The sequence below is a fragment of the Carcharodon carcharias genome, chromosome 6 (assembly GCF_017639515.1).
Source record: "Carcharodon carcharias isolate sCarCar2 chromosome 6, sCarCar2.pri, whole genome shotgun sequence".
NCBI lineage: Eukaryota > Metazoa > Chordata > Chondrichthyes > Lamniformes > Lamnidae > Carcharodon > Carcharodon carcharias.
In genome coordinates, this window is record NC_054472.1 from 196076528 (window position 1) to 196097424 (window position 20897).

The window sequence follows — 20897 nt, forward strand, 5'->3', positions numbered from 1 at the left end:
AGTGGCCGTGGTGGGAGTGGCCGTGGTGGGAGTGGCCATGGTGGGAGTGGCCCATGGTGGGAGCGGCCGTGGTTGGAGTGGCCGTGGTGGGAGTGGCCGTGGTGGGAGTGGCCGTGGTGGGAGCGGCCGTGGTTGGAGTGGCCGTGGTGGGAGTGGCCGTGGTGGGAGTGGCCGTGGTGGGAGTGGCCGTGGTAGCCCACGGGTCAGCCACCTCCCACCTCAGGTCAGGCAGCTCCCAAGCAGTAAAGGTGCTGAGCTGCTATGGTCCATCTGCTTCAATGGGTGCCTGGAGCTCCCAGTCTCTGCTCAATAAGTGGATGGAATCCATCACATGGGGCAAATAAACCAAAAGAATGAAGAAGACAGCTCTCCGATTGGCAAGCTGGAACATCAGGACCTTGTGCACAGGTTGACAGGCAACCTGCAGCTGGTCAATAACACGAGCAAGAAAGTCACAATTGACAGAAAACCTGATAGGCTGAATATTGACATGGCTTCCCTCCCAGAAACCCGTCTCACTGAGAGTGGGATCACACAGAAAAACATCACACGTTCGTCTGGCAGGGCGAGAAACCGTGAGCAAGGTGTAGCCTTCGCTGTAAGGAACTCGCTACTCTCGAAGATAGAACCCCCACAAATGGTTCAGAACATGTTTTCTCCATCTGCCTCTCAATTCAAACAGGGCCAGTTAACGTCATGTCTATGCCCTGATGCTGTGCTCCATTACAGAGATGAGAGAGCAGCACGATGAGAAGCTTGACACAGCTATCAGCAGAATCCCCGAGAGGGAGAACGCCTTTACCTTCTGGGGGATTTCAGTGCAAGAGTGGGCAGAGACCATGAGGCATTGGCCTCCCAGCTCTGAACCCACGAAGAACCACTCGGGGTAAAGTTGAACAGAATGTGGCAAGGACATTGTTACAACTCTGCCAGAATATTCAGTTATCCTTCGACATAGAGAATGTGAGGGGCGTGTATGAAGGGAACAAAAAAGCAGCAAAGGAAACAGCACCATTGAAAGCAAAGGCAGAGGTTGTTATCACTGACTTCAATAAACACTCGTAGGTGGGTGCAACACTAACTCGAGTTGTTCTCTAGGGAAAAGGTGGTCACCGAGGAAACTCTAGACACATTAGAAAGTCTGCCTGTCGGGGCAGAGTCTGATATCGAGTCCACAGTGGAGGGGCTTAGCAAAGCCATTGACTCACTTGTCATGGGCAGAGCTGCAGGTGCTGATGCTATACCGCCTGGACTCATCGAGTATGGGAAGCTGACATTCCCACAGCATCTGCACAAACTTCTGTCTCTGCTGGTAGAGGGAGCAGTGCCCCAGGGTATGAATGGTACAAACATTGTGACCCTGTGCAAGAACAAGGGCAACAGCAACGATTGCAACAACTATTGAGGCACCTCTCGGCTGAGCATCGTGGGAAAAGTATTTGCCCCTGTTGTCCATGTCAGACTGCGGATCCCTGGCTGACCACGTCTCCCCCGAATCCCAGAACTGGACCTCCTACAATTGACAGAATCTTCTTGGTCCGGCAACTGCAAGAAAAGTGCTGTGAACAAAGAAGAGCACAGTATAACTGCCTTCAACATCTCACCAAGGCTTTCGACCATGTGAGCTGAGATGGTCTGTTTGAGCTGCTGAAGGATATTGGATGGCCACTGAAGCTGCTCAAAGTGATCTCCTCTCTCCGTGACAACGTGGTGGGTAAGCTCAGCTATAACGGGGCCACATCGAAACCCCACTGAGGGCAAACAGGGATGTGTTCCGGCACTGACACGCTGACACGTTCTTCCCTTTGCTGCTGTCGTATTCCTGTCAGAACTGAGGGAATGTTGTTCAGCCCTAAGGTCAAAGACAAAGGTGTGCCCAGCTCTTAACATCAGAGAGTTGCTCTATGCTGACAGTGTTATACTAAAATTCCACACTGAGGAACACCTTCAGCAGCAAATGGACAGACTCTCTCACGTCTGTAAAGACTTTGGTTTGACCTCAGCATCAGATGCCAGTGAGGAGGGAGCACCTAGACACAGCACCCACAAACATAAACTTAAGGCACCGAAGGCACAACACGGGCTTCTCACTGGTGGTTTTATGTTCCCCCTGGTATTAGTTGATTATAATTTGGTGTGCTGCTCAACACCTTTGCACAAGTTTCTTTTGTGTTTTAATTTGTGAATTCATTTAATGCTTCATATGTGAACGAGGCTCAGGGTGATTCCTTACTCCTGCAGGTGGACGGGAGCACATGATGTTTGAGTGAGTTGTTGGACATTGAGCTTTATTGACAAGGCACATAGATAATGTTCCTAACCAGGCAGGTATCGAGTTTGGAGCCTGCAGCCCTGGCATGTTTTGAAGGTCCATCTGTGTTGTGCTAACTGAAGGTTCATTGGATTAAAGCCTCCCGGGTGTCCCTGCCTCCCTGGAGTATGCCCGGGTCAGCGTCTACCCCCTCAGCATTTCCCTCACCCTCGCACTCACTGCTGGACTCATCGTGTGCAGCCGCAGCCACTGAGTCCACATTGTCTTCCTCCTCTGCATCTCCCCTTTCCAGTGTCAGATTGTGGAGAACGCAGCATGCAACCACTATCACTGAGACACAATCTGGGGGGTACTGGAGTGCGCCCCCTGAAGGGTCCAGGCATCGGAATCACATCTTGAGAAGATCAATGGCTCTCTCCACCACAGCCCTTGTGGAGGCTCCTATTGGCCCGCTGCCCAGCTTCTGATCTTGGATGGTGGAGAGGCGTCATGAGCACCTTCTGAGGGGATAGCCCTTGTCACCCAGCAGCCATCCATCCAGCCGGGCTGGAGCACTGAAGAGCCCCGGCACCTGGGAGTGTCTGAGGGTGTAGGTGTCGTGGGAGCTGCCTGGGTACCTTGCACAGACTTGTAGAATCAGCATCCTGTGGTCACACACTATCTGCACGTTCATGGAGTGGAAGCCCTTCCTGTTGACAAAAGCACCGGGCTCACCTGCTGGCACCTTGATGGCCACATGTGTACAGTCTATAGCACCCTGGACACGGGGGAAGCCAGCAATGGTCACGAAGCCTCTGGCTCACTGTGTCTGACTTGCCTGGTCACGGTGGAAGTGGATGAAGGTCAATGCCCGTCTGAACAGAGCATCTGTAACCTGCTTGACACAAGTGTGGAAAGCTGATTGGGAGACTCCACAGAGATCAGCCACCGACCCCTGGAAGGAGCCAGAGGCACAGAGGTGGAGGGCAGCTGTGAGCTTCAGAGCCGCTGGCATGGGGTGTCCACCCACACAGTTAGGGGAGATCTCAGGGCCAATCATCTGACAGATATAGTTGACTGTCTCCCTTGAGAGACGGAGCCTCCTTCGGCACTGCACCTCATTCATATTGAGGTAGCTGCTTCGCCGCCTGTAAACCCTGGCAGCAGGATAGTGGCATCTTCTGTAGCCCCTTCCACCTTGGACAACCTCTTGGCCCTGTGCCCCTTGTGCCTGCGCCTGGCCTCCCAAAGGTGGCTCCCCTGGAGGCTGATTGTCCACTCCTGGCCTCCCCCTCCTTCTAGCCTTCCCTTCCTCCTCAGAGGAGCTGCCTCCAGCGGAGAGCACAATTCCCATTCCCAGGCTAAGGGAAGTCCCTGGAAACCTGCAGGAACCCAGAAGTGATGTTTACTCCAGAGTCCTGACTGAAACGGCTGTGAAGAGATTGGACGTTTTCCTGCTCACACAGGCAAGTGGCAGTAGGTTTAAACATGAAATATCTGACAAATAACACTCGTGACCCCACTCAGCCCTCTTATCCTGCCCATGGATGAGGTTTTTAAAAATCTGGCCGACCCGCCTGCCCTTTGCGCCTGTGCGATGACCCGAAGGTCACACAAGCTCCGGGAAATCAGCGTCTATTACTGGCTCAAGGGCCTTAAGTGGCCGGTTAATTAATGGTGAGTGCGTGTCAGAGATCATCACCCACCCACCCACTGAAATATCGTGATGGCACACGGTGACAACAGGACACATGCCCGACATCGCTGCGCCCCATTTTGTACATTAGCATGGAGGACCCACCCCCACACGCCAACTGGAACATTCTGGCCGTGGAATAGCTCCACAGTTACAGTATTTGCTGTTTCACATTTCCTGCCTCTTCACAGAATCACAGAATTTTAACAGCACAGAAGGAGGCCATTCAGCCCATCGTGTCTGCACTGCCTCTCCAAATGAGCATTATGACCTAGTGCCATTGTCCTGCCTTTACCCTGTACCCCTGCACATTGTTTCTATGTAAACAATCATCTAATGTTCTCTTGAATGTTTCGATTGAACCTGTCTCCACCACACTTCCAGGCCGTGCATTCCAGACCCAAACCAGTCGCTGTGTGAAAAAGTCTTTCTCACGTCCCATTTGCTTCCTTTGCAAATCAATTTAAATCTGTGCCCTCTCGTTCTTGATCCTTTTATAGTGGGAATAGCTTCTCCCTATCTACTCCTACCAGCACCCTCATGATTTTGAACCTCTATCAAATCTCCTCTCAGCCTTCTCCTGTCCAAGGAGAACAGTCCCAACCTCTCCAATCTATCCTCATAGCTGAAGTTTCTCATCCCTGGAACCATTCTTGTAAACCTCTTCTGCATTCTCTCCAATGTGTTCACATCCTTCCTATAATGTGGTGCCCAGAACTGTACACAATACTCCAGCTGAGGTCTAATGACTGTCTAGTATAAGTTCAGCATAACCTCCCCGCTCTTGTACTCTATGCTCCTATTAATAAAGCCCAGGTCACTATATGCTTTATTAACTGCTCTCTCTACCTGTCCTGCCACCTTCAATGATCTATGCACATATACACCCAGCTCTTCCTGCTCCTGCACCCCCTTCAAAATTTCTCCCCTTATTTTATATTGTCTGTCCATGTTCTTCCTACCAAAATGCATCACCTCATACTTCTCCACATTGAACTTCATCTGCCACCTATCTGCCCACTCCATCAGCTTGTCTATGTCCTTTTGAAGTTCCACACTGTCCTCCTCAGAGTTTACAACACTCCCAAGCCTCATATCATTTGCAACCTTCAAAATTGTCCCCTGCACACCAAGATCTAGATCATTAATATATATCAGGAAAAGCAAGGGTCCCAATACTAACCCCTGGGGAACTCCACCACAAACTTTCCTCCATCCCAAAAAATATCCATTCACCATTACTCCCTGCTTCCTATTTTTCAGCCAATTTTGTATCCACGTTGCTACTGTCCCTTTATTCCATGAGCAATAACTTTTCTCACAAGTCTGTTGTGTGGCACTGTATCAAATGTATTTTGAAAGTCCATGTACACCACATCAACAGCATTACCCTCAACGACCTTTTCTGTTACCTCTTCAAAAGCCCAGGCAAGTTAGTTAAACACAATTTCCCCTTTAGAAATCCATGCTGACTCTTCCTTATCAACCCATATTTTCCTATGCGACTACTAATTCTATCCCGAATAATCGTTTCTAGAATCTTGCCCACTACTGAAGTTAAACCCGTCGCATCCTGAGATCCACACTCAGTGCCATGCGCCACCATATGAACACACTCGACCTCTCCCTCCAGCAGCACCACCGTACCCTTTTTCAAAGCTGCGCGTGGCCCCAGTTTCATTTTATTCTTCGGCTCATCCGACGCCTCAGGTGAAATGGAACACAAGCTCCAACAACTCATCGACACCAACACCCATCTAGGACCCTCCACCCCTGCCTGTCCCTCCGTCCCCACCCCATCTTCCAATCCCAACCCCAGCCGTGTATTCACTATACCCCCTGACCTTCTCCTCTCCGATGCTGAATGTTCAGTGCTCAGCAAAGGACTTAGTTTCATACCCTTACGCCCTCACCTCAATGAATTTCGGACTCGGCATGATGCTGAACTCTTCTTCCGCCGTCTTCATCTCCGGGCTCACTTCTTTGGGCAGGAGTCCTCTCCCCGTTCAACGGATCCTTTCACCCACCTCCAATATTCTCCCTCCACCTGGACCCCTCCTTCTGGATTATTACCTTCTCTTGATCTTTTCATTGAGAACTGTCGGCGCGACATTAGTCATCTCAATTTCTCTGCTCCTCTCACGCATTCTAACCTGTCTCTCTCTGAACTTACTGCACTCCATTCTCTCAGGTCCAACCCTGACATTGTCATCAAACCCGCTGACAAGGGTGGTGCTGTTGTTGTCTGACGCACTGACCTCTACCTTGCGGAGGCTGAGCATCAACTCACAGACACTTCCTCCTACCTCTCCCTGGACCATGGCCCCACCACTGAACATCAAGCCATTGTTTCCAGGACTGTCACTGACCTCATCTCCTCCAGAGATCTTCCTCCCACAGCTTCCAACCTTATAGTCGCCCAACCTCGGACGACCCGCTTCTATCTCCTACCCAAAATCCACAAACAGAACTGCCTCAGTAGACCGATCGTCTCAGCTTGCTCCTGCCCCACAGAACTCATTTCTCATTATCTTGACTCCCTTCTCTCTCCCCTTGTCCAGTCCCTTCCCACCTACATCCGTGATTCCTCTGACACCTTATGTCACATCAACAATTTCCAGTTCCCTGGCCCCAACCGCTTCCTCTTCACCATGGACGTCCAATCCCTCTACACCTCCATCCCCCACCAGGATGGTCTGAGAGCCCTTAGCTTCTTCCTCGAACAGAGGCCCGAACAATCCCCATCCACCACTACTCTCCTCCGTCTGGCTGAACTTGTTCTCACACTGAACAATTTCTCCTTCAACTCCTCTCACTTCCTCCAAATAAAAGGTGTGGCTATGGGTACCCGCATGGGCCCCAGCTATGCCTGTCTCTTTATGGGATATGTGGAACATTCCTTGTTCCAGTCCTGTTCCGGCCCCCTTCCACAACTCTTTCTCTGGTACATCGATGATTACTTCGATGCTGCTTCATGCTCTCGTCGGGACTTGGAAAAATTTAATAATTTTGCTTCCAATCTCCACCCCTCCATCATTTTCACGTGGTCCATCTCTGGCACTTCCCTTCCCTTCCTTGACCTCTCTGTCTCAATCTCTGGTGATAGACTGTCCACCAATATCCATTACAAACCCACCGACTCCCACAGCTACCTTGACTACAGCTCCTCACACCCCGCTTCCTGTAAGGACTCCATCCCATTCTCTCAGTTCCTTCGCCTCCGTCGCATCTGTTCCGATGATGCTACATTCAAAAACAGTTCCTCTGACATGTCCTCCTTCTTCCTTAACCGAGGTTTTCCACCCATGGTCATTAACAGGGCCCTCAACGGTGTCTGACCCATCTCCCGGGCATCTGCCATCACGCCTTTTCCTCCCTCCCAGAAACATGATAGAGTCCCCCTTGTCCTCACTTATCACCCCACCAGCCTCCGCATTCAAAGGATCATCCTCCACCATTTCCGCCAACTCCAGCATGATGCCACCACCAAACACATCTTCCCTTCACCCCCACTGTCGGCATTCCGTAGGGATCGTTCCCTCCGGGACACCCTGGTCCACTCCTCCATCACCCCCTACTCCCCAACCCCCAACTATGGCACCTCCCCATGCCCATGCAAAAGATGCAACACCTGCCCCTTCACTTCCTCTCTCCTCAACGTCCAAGGGCCCAAACACTCCTTTCAAGTGAAGCAACATTTCACTTGCATTTCCCCCAACTTAGTCTACTGCATTCATTGCTCCCTATGTCTCCTCTACATTGGAGAGACCAAACATAAACTGGGCGAGCGCTTTGCAGAACACCTGCGGTCTGTCTGCAAGAATGACCCAAACCTCCCTGTCGCTTGCCATTTTAACACTCCACCCTGCTCTTTTGCCCACGTGTCTGTCCTTGGCTTGCTGCATTGTTCCAGTGAAGCCCAACGCAAACTGGAGGAACAACACCTCATCTTCCGACTAGGCACTTTACAGCCTTCGGACTGAATATTGAATTCAACAACTTTAGCTCTTGAGCTCCCTCCTCCATCCCCACCCCCTTTCTGTTTCCCCCTTCCTTTTGTTTTTTTCCAATACGTTATATAGATTTTTCTTTTCCCACCTATTTCCATTATTTTTAAATATTTTAAAATCTTTTATGCTCCCCCCACCCCCAATAGAGCTATACCTTGAGTGCCCTACCATCCATTCTTAATTAGCACATTCATTTAGATAATATCACCAACTTTAACACCTATGTAAAAAAATAAAAATAAAAAACAAAAAAACTGCGGATGCTGGAAATCCAAAACAAAAACAGAATTACCTGGAAAAACTCAGCAGGTCTGGCAGCATCGGCGGAGAAGAAAAGAGTTGATGTTTCGAGTCCTCATGACCCTTCAAGAGAGTTCTGTCGAAGGGTCATGAGGACTCGAAACGTCAACTCTTTTCTTCTCCGCCGATGCTGCCAGACCTGCTGAGTTTTTCCAGGTAATTCTGTTTTTGTTTAACACCTATGTGTTCTTTTGTTCTGTTGTTTGTGACATCTTTTGATGATCTGCTTCTATCACTGCTTGTTTGTCCCTACAACCACACCAACCCCCTCCACTTCTCTCTCTCTCTCTCTCTCCCCACCCCCATTCACCTTAAACCAGCTTATATTTCACCCCTTTCTTGGACTTGAACTCAAGTTCTGTCGAAGGGTCATGAGGACTCGAAACGTCAACTCTTTTCTTCTCCGCCGATGCTGCCAGACCTGCTGAGTTTTTCCAGGTAATTCTGTTTTTGTACTGAAGTTAAACTGACTGGTCTGTAATTGCTGGGCTTATCCTTACAACCTTTTTTGAACAAGAGCATAACGTTTGCAATTCTCCAGTCCTCTGGCACCTCCCCTGAGTCTAGGGAAGACTGAAAGATTATGGCCAGTGTCCCTGCAATTTCTACTCTCACTTCCTCCAATATCCTTGGATGTATCTCATCCGTTCCCGGTGCCTTGTCAACTTTAAGTACCGACAGCCTATTCAACACTTCCTCATTATCAATTTTGAACCCTCTTAGTGACAGAGTTTCCTTGTCTGTCACCCTGGCCTGGGCAGCATCTACCTCCTTGGTAAAGACGAATGCAAAGTATTCATTTAATACCTCATCCATGGCCCCTTCGTCCTTGTGTAAATTCCCTTTTAGGTCCCTAATCGGCCCTACTCCTCCTTTTACCACCCTTTTACTATTTATATGCCTATTTATTTTGAGTTTATATTGGCTGCCAGTTTTTTCTCATAACCCCTCTTCGCTTCTCTAATATACTTTTTCATTTGTCAAAAGGACACTTACCTTCAGTTTGACAGATGAGTTCATCCACTCCTGGGTTACAGTCTGTTGTCCCATCACAGACCTGGTCATGCCTCAAGCAGTGATTATCAGGACACTGAAACTCTCCTGAACCACACACACAGTTATATTCATCGCTGAAATCTCCACAATCGTCATGTCCGTCACACCTCTGGCTGTAGGGAACACACTGTTCCATCCAACACTGGAACTCTGCTACTCCACACCGGGGCCAACAACCTGCCGAAGGTTCAAAAGGAAATTGTAGTCTTTACGGATTGATCCTTACAGACAACACTAATAATGTACTGAAGCCTCCTTCAACAGCAGCTCCCTGAAACAGAGCCTCCACCTCTTAGACAGACAGACAGGGAATGAAGCTGGGCAAGTGGTAGAAGTGCCAGTGGGGGAGCATTTTGGGGATAGTGACCATAACACTGTAAGGCTTAAGGTAATTGTGGAAAAGGACAAAGGTGGACTGGGAATCAAGGTCCTAAATTGGGGGAAGGCCGATTTCAATATGATAAGATGGGATCTGGCCAAAGTGGACTGGGAGCAGCTACTTGTAGGAAAGTCTACATCAGAGCAGTGGGAGTCATTCAAAAAGGAAATAGAGAGAATTCAGGGCCAACATGTTCCCTTAAAGGTGAAGGGGAGGACCAACAAATCCAGATGTCAAAGGATACAGAGGATTGGTAAGGAAACAAAAGGAGGCTTATGGCAGATACAAGGAGCTGAAAATAGTGGAAGTCCTAGAGGAATATAGAAAATGTAGGGGGGAACTTAAAAAAATAATTAGGAGAGCAAAGAGGGGGCATGAAAAACACTGGTAGGCAAGATAAAGGAAAATCCCGAGGCATTTTATAAATACGTTAAGGGCAAGAGGATAACCAGGGGAAGAGTAGGACCCATTAGGGACCAAAGTGGCATCTGTGCATGGAGCCAGTGGACATAAGTGAGGTTTCAAATGATTATTTTTCACCTGTGTTCATTATGGAGAAGGATGATGTAGGTGTCGAAATCAGGGAGGGGGGACTGTGATATACTTGAACAAAATAGCATCGAAATGGAGGAAGCATTAGCAGTTTTAGCAGGCTTAAAAATGGATAAATCCCTAGGCCCAGTGAGATGTATCCAAGGCTGCTGTGTGAGGCAAGAGAGGAGGTTGCAGGGACTCTGACACTAACTTTCAATACCTCTCTGGCCACAGGAGCGGTGCCAGAGGACTGGAGGACAGTGAATGTGGTAGTAGGGATAAACCAGGTAATTACAAACCAGTGAGTCTAACATCAGTGGTAGGGTAACTACTGGAAAAAAATTTGAGGGACAGGATTAATCTCCACTTGGAAAGGCAGGGATTAATCAGGGATGGTCAGCATGGCTTTGTCACAGGGAGATCATGTCTAACAAAGTTGATTGAATTTTTCAAGGAGGTGACCAGGTGTGTAGATGAGGGTAGTGTAGTTGATGTAGTCTACATGGACTTCAGTAAGGCTTTTGACAAGGTCCCACATGGGAGAATGGTGAAGAAGGTCAGAGCCCATGGGATCCAGAGCAGTTTGGCAAATTGGATCCAAAATTGGTTTTGTGGCAGGAGGCAGAGGGTGACGGTCGAAAGTTGTTTTTGTGATTGGAAGCCTGTGACAAATGGTGTACCGCAGGGATCGGTGCTGGGATTCTTGCTGTTTATAGTGTACATTAATGATTTAGACTTGAATATAGGAGGTATGATCAGTAAGTTTGCAGATGACACAACAATTGGTGGTGTCGTAAATAGTGAGGAGGAAAGCCTTAGATTACAGGATGATATAGATGGGCTGGTGAGATGGGCAGAGCAGTGGCAAATGGAATTTAATCCTGAGAAGTGTGAGGTGATGCATTTTGGGAGGACTAATACAGCAAGGGAACACACAATGAATGGTAGGACCCTAGGAAGTACAGACGATCAGAGGGACCTTGGTGTATATGTCCATAGATCCCTGAAGGCAGCACCACAGGGAGATAAGGTGGTTAAGAAGGCATATGGGATACTGGCCTTTATTAGCCAAGGCAAAGAATATAAGAGCAGGGAGGTTATGCTGGAACTGTATAAAACACTGGTGAAGCCACAGCTGGAGTACTGTGTGCAGTTCTGGCCTCCACATTATAGGAAGGATGTGATTGCAGTGGAGAGGGTGCAGAGGAGATTCACCAGGATGTGAAGCAAAAACAGAAAATGCTGGAAAAGCTCAGCAGGTCTGGCAGCATTGGTGGAGAGAGAAAAACAACGTTAACGTTTTGAGTCCGTATGACTCTTCTTCAGAGCTGAAGAGAACTGGAAATATGATTAAATTTATACTGTTTAAGGGGGAGGGGCAGGTGGAGCTGGATAGAAGGTCAGGGATAGGTGGGGACAAAGGAGATAAAAACAAAAAACCGTGGATGCTGGAAATCCAAAACAAAAACAAAAACAGAATTACCTGGAAAAACTCAGCAGGTCTGGCAGCATCGGCGGAGAAGAAAAGAGTTGACATTTCGAGTCCTCATGACCCTTCAACAGAACTAAGTAAATCTAAGGAAAGGGGTGAAATATAAGCTGGTTTAAGGTGGTGGTGGTGGGGTTGGGAGGGGGGGGCGGGGTTGGAGGGGAGAAGTTGTGGGGGGTGGTTGTAGGGACAAACAAGCAGTGATAGGAGCAGATAATCAAAAGATGTCACAGACAAAAGAACAAAAGAACACAGAGGTGTTGAAGGTGGTGATATTATCTAAACAAATGTGCTAATTAAGAATGGATGGTAGGGCACTCAAGGTACAGCTCTAGTGGGGGTGGGGGGAGCATAAAAGATTTAAAAATATTTAAAAATACTGGAAATAGGTGGGAAAAGAAAAATCTATATAATTTATTGGAAAAAACAAAAGGAAGGGGGAAGAAACAGAAAGGGGGTGGGGATGGAGGAGGGAGTTCAGGATCTAAAGTTGTTGAATTCAATATTCAGTCCGGAAGGCTGTAAAGTGCCTAGTCAGAAGATGAGGTGCTGTTCCTCCAGTTTGTGTTGGGCTTCACTAGAACAATGCAGCTAGCCAAGGACAGACATGTGGGCAAGATAGCAGGGTCGAGTGTTAAAATGGCAAGTGACAGGGAGGTTTGGATCATTCTTGCGGACAGACCGAAGGTGTTCTGCAAAGCGGTCGCCTAGTTTACGTTTGGTCTCTCCAATGTAGAGGAGACCACATTGGGAGCAACGAATGCAGTAGACTAAGTTGGGGGAAATGCAAGTGAAATGTTGCTTCACTTGAAAGGAGTGTTTGGGCCCTTGGACGGTGAGGAGAGAGGAAGTGAAGGGGCAGGTGTTACATCTTTTGCGTGGGCATGGGGTTGAGGAGTAGGGGGTGATGGAGGAGTGGACCAGGGTGTCCTGGAGGGAATGATCCCTAAGGAATGCCGATAGGGGGGGGTGAAGGGAAGATGTGTTTGGTGGTGGCATCATGCTGGAGTTGGCGGAAATGGTGGAGGATGATCCTTTGAATGCGGAGGCTGGTGGGGTGATAAGTGAGGACAAGGGGGACCCTATCATGTTCCTGGGAGGGAGGAGAAGGCATGAGGGCGGATCCACGGGAGATGGGCCGGACACCGTTGGGGGCCCTGTTAACAACCGTGGGTGGAAAACCTCGGTTAAGGAAGAAGGAGGACATGTCAGAGGAACTGTTTTTGAAGGTAGCATCATCGGAACAGATGCGACGGAGGCGAAGGAACTGAGAGAATGGGATGGAGTCCTTACAGGAAGCGGGGTGTGAGGAGCTGTAGTCGAGGTAGCTGTGGGTGTCAGTAGGCTTGTAATAGATATTGGTGGACAGTCTATCACCATAGATAGAGACAGCGAGGTCAAGGAAGGGAAGTGTCAGAGATGGACCACGTGAAAATGATGGAGGGGTGGAGATTGGAAGCAAAATTAATAAATTTTTCCAAGTCCCGATGATCTGAAGTTGTTGAACTCAATATTCAGTCTGGAAGGCTGTAAAGTGCCTAGTCGGAAGATGAGGTGCTGTTCCTCCAGTTTGCGTTGAGCTTCACTGGAACAATGCAGCAGGCCTAGGACAGACATGTGGGCAAGAGAGCAGGGTGGAGTGTTGAAATGGCAAACGACAGGGAGGTTTGGGTCATGCTTACGGACAGACCGAAGGTGTTCTGCAAAGCGGTCACCCAGTCTGCGTTTGGTGTCTCCAATGTAGAGGAAACCGCATTGGGAGCAACGAATGCAGTAGACTAAATTGAGGGAAGTGCAAGTGAAATGCTGTTTCACTTGAAAGGAGTGTTTGGGCCCTTGGACAGTGAGGAGAATGGAAGTAAAGGGGCAGGTGTTACACCTTCTGTGGCTTTTGTTTCTTTTTTTTATTCATTCACAGGATGTGGGGTCACTGGCTGGGCCAGCATTTATTACCCATTCCTAATTGCCTTTGTTCAGAGGGCATTTAAAAGTCAACCACATTGCTGTGGGTCTGGAGTCTCATGTAGACCAAACCAGGTAAAGACAGCAGATTTCCTTCCCTAAAGGACATTAGTGAAACAGATGGGTTTTTACAACAATCGACAATGGTTTCATTTTTTAAATCCATTCATTCACGGGATGAGAGCTTCGCTGGCTGGGCCAGCATTTATTGCCCATCCCTAGTTGCCCTTGAGAAGGTGGTGGTGAGCTGCCTTCTTGAACCACTGCAGTCCATGTGGTGTAGGTACACCCACCGTGCTGTTAAGGAGGGAGTTCCAGGATTCTGACCCAGTGACAGTGAAGGAACGGCCGATATATTTCCAAGTCAGGATGGTGAGTGACTTGGAGGGGAACTTCCAGGTGGGGGTGTTCCCATCTATCTGCTGCCCTTGTCCTTCTAGATGGTAGTGGTCATGGGCTTGGAAGGTGCTGTCGAAGGAGCCTTGGTGAATTCCTGCAGTGTATCTTGTAGATGGTACACACTGCTGCTACTGTGCATCGGTGGTGGAGGGAGTGAATGTTTATGGATGTGGTGCTAATCAAGCGAGGCTGCTTTGTCCTGGACAGTGTCCAGCTTCTTCAGTGTTGTGGGAGCTACACTCATTCAGGCAAGAGGGGAGTATTCCATCACACTCCTGACTTGTGCCTTGTAGATGGTGGACAGGCTTTGGGGTGTCAGGAGGTGAGTTACTCACTGCAGGATTCCTAGTCTCTGATCTGCTCTTGTAGCCACAGTATTTATATGGCTAGTCCAGTTCAGTTTCATGTCAATGGTAACCCCCAGGATGTTGACAGTGGGGGATTCAGTGAAGGTAATGCCATTGAAAATCAAGGGGCGATGGTTAGATTCTCTCTTGTTGGAGATGGTCATTGCCTGACACTTGTGTGGTGCGAATGTTACTTGCCACTTGTCAGCCCAAGCCTGGATATTGTCCAGGTCTTGCTGCATTTGGACATGGACTGCTTCAGTATCTGAGGAGTTGTGAATGGTGCTGAACATTGTGCAATCATCAGCGAACATCCCCACTTCTGACCTTATGATGGAAGGAAGGTCATTGATGAAGGAGCTGAAGATGGTTGGGCCGAGGACACTACCCTGAGGAACTCCTGCAGTGATGTCCTGCAGCTGAGATGACTGACCTCCAACAACCACAACCATCTTCCTTTGTGCTGGGTATGACTCCAACCAGTGGAGATTTTGCCCCTGATTCCCATTGACTCCAGTTTTGCTGGGGCTCCTTGATGCCACACTCGGTCAAATGCTGCCTTGATGTCAAGGGCAGTCACTCTCACCTCACCTCGGGAATTCAGCTCTTTTGTCCATGTTTGAACCAAGGCTGTAAAGAGCTCAGGAGTTGAGTGGCCCCGGTGGAACCTGAACTGGGCATCAGTGAGCAGGTTATTGCTAAGCAATTGCCGTTTGATAGCACTGTTGATGACCCCTTCCATTACTTTACTGATGATGGACAGCAGACTGATGGGGTGGTAATTGGCTGGCTTGGATTTGTCCTGCTTTTTGTGCACAGGACATACCTGGGCAAATTTCCAATAGCCGGGTAGATGCCAGTGTTGTAGCTGTACTGGAACAGCTTGGCTAGGGGCACGGCAAGTTCTGGAACAGAGATCTTCAGTAATATTGTTGGAATATTGTCAGGGCCCACAGCCTTTGCAGTATCCAGTGCCTTCAGCTATTTCTTGATATCACGTGGAGTGAACTGAATTGGCTGAAGACTGGCATCTGTGATGCTGGGGACCTCTGGAGGGTTTGAGATGGATCATCCACTCTAGCTGAAGGTTGTTGCGAATGCTTCAGCCTTGTCATATGGACTCAAAACGTCAACTGTATTCCGCTCAGCAGTTGCTGTCAGACATGCTGAGTTTTTCCAGGTATTTTTGTTTTTATTTTTGTGCTGTTGTGCTAGGCTCCTCCATCATTGAGGATGGGGATATTTGTGGAGCCTCCTCCTCCAGTGAGTTGTTTAATTGTCCACCATTCACGACTGGATGTGGCAGGACTGCAGAGCTTAGATCTGATCTGTTGGTTGTGAGATCACTTAGCTCTGTCTATCACTTGCTGCTTATGCTGTTTGGCACACAGGTAGTCCTGTGTCATAACTTCACCAGGTTGACACCTCATTTTTAGGTATACCTGGTACTGTTCCTGACATGCCCTCCTGCACTCTTCATTGAACAATTGAAATTAACACAATAGTGAGGAAAGATATTAGCTCCGACAATGTGGAATCTGTATGGGTAGAGCTGAGAAACACTAAGGGGCAAAAAACTTTAGTGGGGGTTATATATAGACCCCCAAACTGTAGTGGTGATGTCGGGAATGGCATTAATCAGGAAATCAGAGACGCATGTAATAAAGGAACATCTGTAATTATGGGTGACTTTAATCTGCATATAGACTGGGCAAATCAAATTAGTAACAATACCGTAGAGGAGGAATTCCTGGAGTGTATATGGGATGGTTTTCTGGACCAATACATTGAGGAACAATGAGAGACCAGGCCATTCTAGACTGGGTATTGTGTAATGAGAAAGGAATAATTGGCAATCTAGTTGTGCGAGGCCCCTTGGGGATGAGCGACCATAATATGATAGAATTCTTCATCAAGATGGAGAGTGACATAGTTGATTCTGAGACTTGGGTCCTGAATCCTAATAAAGGAAACTACGATGGTATGAGGCGCGAGTTGGCTATAATGGATTGGGAAATGTTACTTAAAGGGATGACGGTAGATATGCAATGGCAAACATTCAAAGAGCGCATGGGTGAACTGCAACAATTGTTTATTCCTGTCTGGCGCAAAAGTAAAACAGGAAAGGTGGCCAAACCATGGCTTCCAAGGGAAATTAGAAATAGTATTAGATCCAAGGAAGAGGCATACAAATTGGCCAGAAGAAACAGCGGACCTGAGGATTGGGAGCACTTTAGAATTCAGCAAAGGAGGACCAAGGGATTGATTAAGAAGGGGAAAATAGAGTACGAGGGTAAACTTGCATGGGACATAAAAACTGAGTGTAAAAGTTTCTATAGGTATGTGAAGAGGAAAAGATTAGTGAAGACAAATGTAGGTCCCTTACAGTCAGAAACAGGGGAATTTATCATGGGGAGCAAAGAAATGGCTGACCAACTAAATACATACTTTGGTTCTGTCTTCACAAAGGAGGACACTAATAACATACCAGAAATGTTGGGGAAAACAGGGTTTAGTGAGAGGGAGGAACTGAAAGAAATCAGTATTAGTAAGGAAATGGTGTTGGGGAAATTGATGGGATTGAAGGCTGATAAATCCCCAGGGCCTGATAATCTACATCCCAGAGTACTTAAGGAAGTGGCCCTAGAAATAGTGGATGCATCTTCCAAGTTTCTATCAACTCTGGAAAAGTTCCTACAGATTGGAGGATAGCTAATGTAACCCCACTATTTAAAAAGGGAGGTAGAGAGAAAACAGGGAATTATAGACCAGTCAGCCTGACGTCGGAAGTGGGGAAAATTCTAGAGTCCATTAGAAAAGATTTAATAGCTGAGGACTTGGAAAACTGGCAGAATCGGACAGAGGCAGCATGGATTTATGAAAGGGAAATCATGCTTGACAAATCTACTGGAATTTTTCGAGGATGTAACTAGTAGAGTTGATGAGGGGGAGCCAGTGGATGTGGTTTATTTGGACTTTCAGAAGGCTTTCAACAAAGTCCCACATAAGAGATTAGTGCGTAAAATTAAAGTGCATGGGATTGGTGTTAGTATATTGAGATGGATAGAAAACTGGTTGGCAGACAGGAAACAAAGAGTAGGAATAAACGGGTCTTTTTCTGAATGGCAGGCAGTGACTAGTGGGGTACTGCAGGGGTCGGTGCTGGGACCCCAATTATTCACAACATATATTAATGATTTAAATGAGGGAACTAAATGTTATATCTCCAAATTTGCAGATGACACAAAGCTGGGTGGGAGGGTGAGCTGTGAGGAGGATGCAGAGATGCTTCAGTGTGATTTGGACAAGCTGAGTGAGTGGGCAAATGCATGGCAGATGCAGTATAATATGGATAAATGTGAGGTTATCCATTTTGGTAGCAAAAACAAGAAGGCAGATTATTATCGGAATGGCTATAAATTGAGAGAGGAGAATGTGCAACGAGACCTGGGTGTCCTGGTACACCAGTCGCTGAAGGTAAACATGCAGGTGCAGCAGGCGGTAAAGAAGGCAAATGGTATGTTGGCCTTCATAGCCAGAGGATTCGAGTACAGGAACAGGGATGTCTTGCTGCAATTGTACAGGGCCTTGGTGAGACTACACCTGGAATATTGTGTGCAGTTTTGGTCTCCTTATCTGAGGAAGGATGTACTTGCTATAGAGGGAGTGCAGCAAAGGTTTACCCGACTGATTCCTGGGACGATGGGACTGACATATGAGGAGAGATTGAGTCGATTAGGATTATATTCACTGGAGTTCAGAAGAATGAGGGGGGATCTTATAGAAACCTATAAAATTCTAACAGGACTAGACAGGGTAGATGCAGGAAGGATGTTCCTGATGGTGGGGGAGTCCAGAACCAGGGGTCACAGTCTGAGGATATGGGGTAGACCATTTAGGACTGAGATGAGGAGAAATTTCTTCACCCAGAGAGTGGTGAGCCTGTGGAATTCACTACCACAGAAAGTAGTTGAGGCCAAAACATTGTATGTTTTCAAGAAGGAGTTAGATTAGCTCTTGAGGCAAAAGGGATGAAAGGGTATGGGGAGAAAGTGGGAGCGGACTATTGATTTGGATGATCAGCCATGATCATAATGAATGGTGGAGCAGGATTGAAGGGCCGAATGGCCTACTCCTGCTCCTAGTTTCTATGTTTCAATGAACCAGTGTTGATCCCCTGGCTTGATGGTAATGGTAGAGTGGGGGATATGCTGGGCCATGAGGTTACAGATTGTGTTCGAGTACAATTCTGCTGCTGCTGATGGCCCACAGCACCTCATGGATACCCAGTCTTGAGTTGCTCGATCTAATCATAATCCATCCCATTCAGCACGGTGGAAGTGCCTCACAACACGATGGAGGGTATCTTCCAATGAAGGTGGGACTTCATCTCCACAATGACTGTGTGGTGGTCACTCCTACCGATACTGCCATGGACAGATGCATCTGCAGCAGGCAGGTTGGTGAGGATGAGGTCAAGTATGTTTTTCCCTCTTGTTAGTTCCCTCAGCACCTGCTGCAGACCCAGTCTATGTCCTTTAGGATTCAGCCAGCTCGGTCAGTAGTGGTGCTACCGAGCCACTCTTGGTGATGGACATTGAAGTCCCCCACCCAGAGTACATTCTGTACCCTTGTCATCCTCAGGGGACAAATTAAAAGGCTCCCCCTTAAAGGGAACTGCAAAGACAACACAAAATTAAAAGGAAACTTGAAAACATTAAACCAAAATGTGATCAAAGGGTTCAATGGGATTGGTTTATAGACCCATTAACAGTAACTACACTGTAGGAAGGACTGGTTTATTGGCCCAGTAACAGTAGCTACACTGCATAGGAAATGGTATTTTGGAAGAAATAATGGGGTCTAATGCGAAAGGTATAGTGATCATCATGGGTTATTTTACTCTGCGTATATTTTCAACAAATCAGGTTGGCCAATGTAGCTTGGGAGATAAACATGGAGCATTTATGGGAGAATTTCTTAGATCAGTATGTTCTAAAACCAACCAGGGAGCAGGTTATACTAAATCTGGTAATGGGCAATGAGACAGGTTAATGAATGGCCTCATAGTGAAGGCATCCCTTAGTAGCAGCGACATAACATGATTGAATTTCATGTTCAGTTTGAAGGAGAGAAGAGTGGATCTAAGATTAGTGTTAAAAACTTAAGTAAAGGCAATTACAAGTAGGTAGGTCAGTGGAGGTGCAGTGGAAGACATTTCAGCAGATTGCTGAAAAAAGAGACTTTTTTTGTGGAAGCTTTTTGTCTTGCACTCATCAGGCCATTTCACAAGAAAACAAAATATAAAGGAAACAACAATATATACAATATGGGAAGAGAGTGCTGATGTTGGCAGGTGGACTCTGATTGGTAGAGGTGCTGTCATGGAGTATACACTGGGTGATGGTGACTGACATTTAATTGACAAGCATTTCAACCAAGCAGCTTGACTCTAATTTGTCAAGGCATTTTCTCAAGGAATGAACCAGTGAATGGCTGTCACTTATTTTGTTTAGTTGAAACAGGCTCAATTTGTGTACATGTTCATTTCTGTTTTCAAAGAATAGTGCCCTGTGTGATTGGCAGAACATCTCATATTCACCACTAACAGGATGCTGCTGTCAAGCCAAAATGATGTTCTGCCTATCATACAAATGAGCAATGTGCTCAATGAATTCAGTGGCAGTGTGATGCTAGGTTTGTAGGCCGTATGTCCCAAAGACTGGCGGATCGTATCAAACAGCATGTCCCAGTCACTGTTCACAACAGGCACGGTACAGACCCTGCCCTACTAGCCCATGCTTGCAAAACTCAAAACACAGTGTCTAATATTAGATGTGATCCCGCGATTGGACAACATTTGCTAAATAATTTGCTAAGAATTACACTGACAACTAGTTTAAGATTGTCAGCTGGGCTTGCAGTCTGGTGCATTTGTATGTGCTGGAAGCTGCATATATTAATACACAGGGTCCTGTTCTTTGCAGACAGGTAGAACATGTACACACATTGAGCCTGTTTCAGCTAAACAAAATAAGTGACAACCATTTGCTAGTTCATTCCTCAGGGTGATGCCTTGACCAGAGTCAAGCTGCCTAGTTTAAATTTCAAACAATGCTCGGCAGTTAACTGTCAGTCACCATTAACTGGTGCATTATTGCCACGGCAACGCTTCCACCAATCAGAGTCCACTTGCCAACCAATCAGCACTCTCTTCTCATACAGTATAAATTGTGGTCCCCTTTACATTTGGTTTTCTTGTGAACTGTCCTGATGAGTCCAAGACAAAAGCTATGATGGAAAAGTCTCTTTTTTCAGCAATACTCAAGTTCTGTACTCCCAAACGGCTGGTTAAGGAGATAGTTCATAACACTCAGCTAAGCTGCATTCCAGTGAGAAGGATGAAGCACCAGCTGTGGCTAACTGAGGAAGTTAAAGGTTGAAAGAAAAAGTGAACAATTTGGGTAAGAGCAG